The sequence below is a fragment of the Pelophylax lessonae genome (genome assembly GCF_965119305.1).
Source record: "Pelophylax lessonae genome assembly, chromosome: 9".
Classification (NCBI taxonomy): Eukaryota; Metazoa; Chordata; class Amphibia; order Anura; family Ranidae; genus Pelophylax; species Pelophylax lessonae.
The window spans coordinates 239,752,106-239,759,990 of NC_138776.1; positions in this window are offsets into that span (position 1 = coordinate 239,752,106).

A 7,885-nucleotide genomic window follows, 5' to 3' on the forward strand; every position below is an offset into this window, starting at 1 on the left:
GCCACATATCAGTGCCTATCAGTGCCGCCTATCAGTGCCGCCTATCAGTGCCACCCCATCAGTGCCACTCCATCAGTGCCACTCCATCAGTGCCTGTCAGTGCAGCCTCATCAGTGCTCATCAGTGCAGGAAAAAAACGTATTTATTTACAAAATTGTATAACATAAACAAAAAAACTTTTTTTTTTTTTCAAACTTTTCGGTATTTTTTTATTTGTTTAGCAAAAAGGAAAAAACCCAGAGGTGATCAAATACCACCAAAAGAAAGCTCTATTTGTGGGGGGAAAATGACATAAATTTGGTGTAGGTACAGTGTTGCATGACCGCGCAATTGTCATTCAAAATGCAACAGCGTTAACAGGGGAAAATTGGCCTGGGCAGGAAGGGGGTGAAAGTGCCCTGTATTGAAGTGGTTAATCCCAACCTGCAACTACTCGTTACTGACCATTTGGATTGTTTCCGGACTACACTGCTTGATCCCTACCTGCTATATCTGCGACTGGACCCTTGCTTGCTCACCTCCTCATGGAGTGATCGTGAGGACCACGACCTGGTACTAACACACAGCAAAACCCATCTCCACTATCATCAGGAGCTCAGATGAATACCAGTTAGTACTTAGACCCTTCACCCAAGGGCAGACTGGCAACTTTCGGCCCAGGGGGCAAGTACAAACCAGAGGCCCACGGTGCAGTGACTCGGCCCCCTCCCAATCTCCCTCTTCCTGGCCTCCTCCTGACCTCCATTCCGGGCCAGAGCTCCACTCCAGGTACTCTCAATGGCTGAACTCGGGGGTGGCCAGGGGAACAGAGTCTCCAGTGGGGCATGGAACTGGCCTCTGCTCAGACACAGTTTCCACCATCCCTGCTGGGGGGGGACCTGTACTCTGTCCTTGTCTTCTTCCCGCACTCAGTAGGTTAGCGGCAGGAATTTTTACTTCTCTTCACCAGGAATTCTTTAGGCATGTCTGTGGCAGAAGCGGTGCAGTCTTTTTACAGGGCATCAGAGCAGCCCGGGGGGCAATTGCCCCCCTGCCCCCTGGCCCAGTCCTCCCCTGCCTTCACCTCACATGAACCCATGTCATCAACCAGGATGACCTGCTTGTGTACATGTCCTGCTTGTTGGTGGGTGCTGCTCCACTGCTATAGCACCCAGCCTCTAAGCCTCACTCCAGACTGTGACACTATCAAAAAGAACGACAGCTGCGAGATGTATAAGAAATATATATATTTAATATATTTAACATGTGTATATATATTTCTTATACATACTCTTTATTTACGCCATTTTCAAATCCTTATATACATTCCACATAGGAATTTTTTTTATATATACAGAATTTTTTATATATACATTTTCCATACATACATCTTTTACGCGTAAACATGTGAGCATGCGCATATATATGCGCATATATATGCAGCTAGTGCATGTGTATGTGGCTGTACAGGTCCGTATTTCCTCACACCTGTGACATTCCTTTATATCTTTTATATTTCATTTTTCATTTTATCTTCATCTTTTAAGTTCCAACCTTTAATTATTTATTATTATTTTTAATCCAAATTTCTAACTTCCACAAGCAATCCTGACCATCACCATCACCCCCAGTCCCATCGGCAATTGGCATCCCCTTTCCCAAATCTAATACAGACCGACACTTATGCCACATACTGTTGGGACACTTCACAACATATGTTGCCAATCAAGGTTTAGCTACATACACTCTTCTTCATCCCGACTTTTCCACACTGTTCCCTGCCTGTCACACATCCCCGAGGCGCTTTGCTGCAGTGCTAGTACCTTTTTGCCATATTGAGCCACCGTACCCGAGCTCCCCACACTACTGGCATAAAAGCCCACATCCAATATGGCCCCTGCACGGCCTGAAGAAGGAGCGCATGCTCCGCAAACGCGTCGCCGTTCAAGCACGCAGAGTCGACCAGGAAGTGACACCACGGCCCTCCATCCTACGGACCCACGCTGCCGGATCAACACAGAGAGATCAGCGCGTCCCGCACCAGGAAACTGCAGCATATCCCTCGCAGCACCAGTTCCAACAGGACTTCTGGATGACCCCCCGGACGAACTCTGCACACCCACTATTGAGATGCCTGTTTTTAACATACTCCTGTGAGTAGTACTCTTGCTATTGCTATTAAATGTTTTATTGCTACACTTAGATCGGCGCCCGGTCTTTTCTCTTCTCATTAAAATATAGTGTGACTAATATACACTGCCGCCTGAAGGAACTTATGCCTGAAACCACAAAAAATGATGGTGTCCCCTTACATTAGTGGTCAGAGTAAAAGTAACCCCTTAAATTGGTTGATGGGTTAACCCCCTACATAGATGTTCAGTGTAAGTGGGAGATCAATTCACTACTGCTCATTACCACAGTGACCCCTAGCAACCTCAGATGGAACCCTACGTTTCCAAAAAACCCTAGTTGAGAAAAACTCTCCTGTAAGCCACCGCTGTACCCACACATTGTAGAAAAGGGTCCTGTGTCCCATCTTACATTAGTAGTCAGTGTAAAAGTGTGCCCCTTACATTGGTTGATGGGTTGACCCTTTACATTGTTGTGCAGTGTAAGTGGGAGATCAATTCACTACTGCTCATTACCACAGTGACCCCTTGCAACCTCAGATGGAACCCTACGTTTCCAAGAAACCCTAGTTGAGAAAAGCTCTCGTATAAGCCACAGCTATACCCACACATTGTAGAAAAGAGTCCTGTGCCCCCCCTTACATTAGTAGTCAGTGTAAAAGTGTGCCCCTTACATTGGTTGATGGGTTGACCCTTTACATTGTTGTGCAGTGTTAGTAGGAGATCAACTCATCACTGCTTGTTGCTCAAGGAACCCCTAGCAACCTCAGAAGAAACCCTAGTTAGGAAACGCTCTCCTGGAGGCCACAGCTACAGTATACCCACACATTGAAGAAAAGAGTCCGGTGTCCTCCACCAAATCCTGGGATAAAGGGCCATAACAGAACTGAGAGTGGCTCATGAACTTTGGTAAACTTTGGCAATTCTAATCGTTGCAAAGCTCATTTCCTTTTTTGGGTAATTAAATGCAAAACTTTTATTGCCCGTTTGAAATCCATGAAGTCATATATTTGAGGCGACTGGAAAAAATCAGCCTAGTCTAGAGAAAATGACTTGGCAATAGTTTGGCGAGTGTCAGACAATACGGCATCAAAGCGTGAATGAATGGAAAGTGTGCAGGCTTTTCCCGTATTCACTGCTGAGTCAGGGCGGCAGAAGGAAAACCTATGAATGGCTCTCACCCCCCTCCTGCCCATGCCATCCTCTGGGTCACATGACTAACAGGTTACTAGGTCAAGGACTGAATGGGAGTCCCAGAAATACGACCTTTCCTTGGCTATCAACACAGGCGACTGCCTAATTACTGCACTGTTAGTCATTAGCTCTGCATTGTCACCGCGTCTGTCACCCAGTGTGTGTCCCGCGCTCCCTGACCACATGTCTATCTGTCACTGCGCTGCTAGTTTATTATGTGTCTAGGGCGCTATTATTACAGATCCCATGGAGCCTTAAAGGGAAACATTCGTTTTTTTTTTAATTTATTGGAAACACATTTTATTACTTTATTATTTACAAGAAAGTCATGTTTACTCACTTACTGTTCTGTAGTTTGATTTTTTTGTATAAAAAGATCTGTATATGGATACTGTGTATGCATTTGTTTGCACAAGTTATGGTGTAAACCAGCGCTAAGCCATATATTATTAACAATAAATTAAAAAATGTGAAGTTATATACGTACAGTATATCATATATTGTTGCTTCTATTGGAACAGGAACTTATTCCTTATAGGCTTGTAAAATTACTGAAAGGTTCACTAACAATTTCCTTTCCACAAAGCCCTGCACACATCTGAGTTTAGAGCTTCAATATACTGATGGTCTTCATCAGTGGCGGCTGGTGCTCAAAATTTGTGGGGGGCGCAAACAGAAAAATGTAATAGGCATTGCTTTGCGGCAAAAAATGCTGTAAAAAATCGTGTGACTTTGAGGTCGCAAAAGTGTGAACGAGGCCTTCAGTAATTAAGGTATAGTGTGCCCCTTTTCAATGCAGAGAGACCAGCGTGCCCCCTTTCAATGTAGAGAGACCAGCGTGCCCCCTTTCAATGCAGGGAGACCAGCGTGCCCCCTTTCAATGCAGAGAGACCAGGGTGCCCCCTTTCAATGCACAGTGACCCCCCTTTCAATGCACAGTGACCAGCGTGCCCCCTTTCAATGTAGTGACCAGCATACATGCCCCCTTTCAATGTAGGGACCAGCGTACATGCCCCCTTTCAATGTAACTAGTGACCAGCATACATGCCCCCTTTCAATGTAACTAGTGACCAGCGTACATGCCCCCTTTCAATGTAACTAGTGACCAGCGTACATGCCCCCTTTCAATGTAACTAGTGACCAGCGTACATGCCCCCTTTCAATGTAACTAGTGACCAGCGTACATGCCCCCTTTCAATGTAACTAGTGACCAGCGTACATGCCCCCTTTCAATGTAACTAGTGACCAGCGTACATGCCCCCTTTCAATGTAACTAGTGACCAGCGTACATGCCCCCTTTCAATGTAACTAGTGACTAGCGTACATGCCCCCTTTCAATGACCAGCATACATGCAGAGACCAGCGTGCGTGCGTGCCCCCTTCAATGCAGTGTGCCTCCCCCAGACCAGTGCACTTACCTGGAGCCCTGGAGCACTGTCGCGGCGGCGCCTTCTCCTCAGTGTCCTGGCGGCGCGGCTTCTCTTCAATCCCCTGGCGGCGCGTCTCCTCGAGTCCTCCCGCTCCTGCCTCCTCCTCGGCCACTCGCATGGGGTTTGCCTTGCGGCCAATCAGGAAGCGCGTATCAGATGCGCTCCCTGATTGGCCAGGAGGAGGATCCGTGTGACAATAGCAAATTTTCATTTGCTATTGTGACACAATGGGTGGGCTCAGGACGCACTGCTCTGCGCCCCGGGTCCACCCTTTGCATCGCCCTATTAGAGCCTCTGGCTCTAATCAGGTGATGCCAAAAAAAAAAAACCCATTAAGCTCCATGCGTCCGGTGCCCCTGCATGCAGATTAGGTGGCCGGACGCATGGATGGGGGGCGGAGCCCCTGCGCCCCCAATGCACCGGCCGCCACTGGTCTTCATCCCTAATTTGCATTGGCTGCTTGGTCTGTTAGAAACCCTAAGTCTCTATAAAGAAAAGGTCAACTTCTGTATACAGTATACTGTCACATAGTGGGCTTGTCATCCCTATTGTAATAGGAATAAAGTTATTAGTAAAAACAAAAACATTCTGTAAAAAGTCATGAAAAAATATGAAACTATATGAAAATACTGTATGAACACATGTAAGTGTAGCCAGGTCCTTGGCTTAAGACAGAAATGAATTCAGGACACTGCGCTGCTGTACTTACTGTGTCTCCCATGGACTTCAGCTGAATTGGTTAACACTACATCACCCCCATCCACCAGGGGGAGCTGACCAATAGAAGGAGCTCAAAAGACTTGATGGTTGGCAGCAGTGAATCATGGGAGATGAAGTTCAGGAAAGAAACTTTACTATGGCAGTCTTTGGACCATTGGACTACAATTCCCATTGCGAGCCAGGTATAAAGAGAGAGAGAGGGCTTTATTTTCAAAGGTTGAATTACTGAGGGATTTCCTCTTTTACTGCAAGTAGACAGAGATGTGCACATGGCTGCTCCTGTGTGCACATCAACCTGCCACAAGCCTGTGGCCATGTGCTGAGGACTGGAGTCACTCTAGGCAGATCCAGTAAGTGGACATGTAAACAGCAGGACCCCTGTTGCAGTAATTGCTGGGACTGGTTAGAGGACACTACTGCCAAAAAACTCTTGCTGCTAGCAGAGACTGAGCACATAGGGACTGGCCAATAACTAGCACATTATTTACTGCATGCAGCCTTTACTGGGACTGTACTCATGTGCACCACCATAAAGATTGGGCCCCAGTCCAAACACTAGCTGAGGGAAAAACTAGGACTAAAAACTGCTCACTCAGATAGCTGCTTCACAAGAACTTTGCCAATTGTCCCTATTAAAAGGCACCTCTTTACATTTCATTGCTGCCATTCACATAGAGTGCACCCTAAAGAGAGCCTATTGTTTACAGAGGAGTTATCTCAGTATTGATTATCATTGCTGTTACTATTTTCTAATGCCATTACGTATTGCAAATTTTGTGGATTACCATGTTTTCTCTAATTTAGCTGCATAGAATTCCATTCTATGCTGCTATAGCCCAGTGAACATATTGGGGTTGATTTACTAAAACTGGGGAGTCCAAAATTTGGTTCAGCTCTGCATAGAAACCAATCAGAGTCCAGTTTTTTTGTCAAAGCCTAATTGGACAAGGTAAGGTTAGAAGCTAATTGGCTTCCATGCACAGCTGCACCAGATTTATACTCTCCAGTTTTAGTAAATCAACCCATTGTCTAGTGAACCATGATTGACCTAATCCTTTACTTACTCATTTTTTTGCATACTCCTTTTTACTGCAACCCATGACAATATATTGGGATAATTTACCACTAACCAGCCTGATTTTTGCAGTTTGATACTGAACCTTAGTTGAGTGCAGAGTATCTAAATTTGTGCTCCCATGTAGCAGTGCAGTATCCGTTTTCTAAACCTGGTGTGTCAGTGGGGCTTAGGTTGTTTTCAGAGTCGAAGCAGAAGAACAGAGGAACCAATCTACCAAGCGGCTCCCGCGGGGGTAACACTCCATAAGATATGTCCACATATGTTGGAATTAGAAGCACAATTTTAAGGGCTTTATTTTATTTGTCCTCTGAACTGATGAGCAGTATTTCTTTTCCATTTTTAAAGCGGTATTAAACCTAAAAGCAAAGGCTGCATTAAATTTATTTTATAGGCTTACTTTCTTTCTTTTATTTGAGTTTTCTGAAAGGGCATAAAAAGTCCTGCATGCTGCATCTTTGGTGCGCTTTTAGAAAATGTGGCAAAAACACACAACCTAATATATAGTCAATGGGAAACCATTGATAAACCACACAAAAATCGCAGGTACACCTGCCCTATGGCCAAACCGCAGCATGTGAAACCGGACTAATACAGAAAGTCTGTTACTGGCCAGATCACCAGGTGAAACCAAAGGGAAAAAAGTCTACCACTTAATACCACTTTAAGTACTTATGACTTGCCTGGAAGTGTTTTTTTTTAGATAAACACTGCAGAGTTTCAGCTTTTAGAAATGGTAATGTGTAGGCGGGTGTAGATTGACCTCCCTACAGAGGTGGCGCTGTCAGCAACCACCATGCAGGGAGAGTGGAGGACAGGAGAAACTCTTGTTCCTCTTAGGCCTTTGTATGTGTCATCAGGTGAGCAGCTGTACGATTGAACGCTGCTGCCCGGGATGACGTCAGTGGCCAACTTTAGTGAGGGCTAAGAGTGCCACCTTTTCTTCAAGCCAAACCAACCCATACACTTTAGTGGCCTGGGACACCTTTGCTTGCCCCAAGGAGAGTAGTAATGCAATGCGCATAGCGTGCCGCAGCGAGCAGTGGGTGTGGTCAAATTGCTTTTGCTGATCATTACCCTGCCCCCCTGTGATGCCGAATCCGCCTCCAGGCAGCTGCCCGCAGCTCTTGGATGGCAACAGATTTGTGTGTGACTACCTTGGTTACTTGGGGAGCCACAACCTGGTCTGAATAATGTGTCCGGGTTTCAGTCTGCCTGAAACCTGGACACATGATTCAAAACCCGGACTGTCCGGGTGAATCCCGGCGTTTGTTTAGTGAACTGGATTTGCAGCTGCAGAATTTCCACTCAGTAGTCGTGTAGAGATGTGTTGAATCACCATATCCAACTCTCCAGAC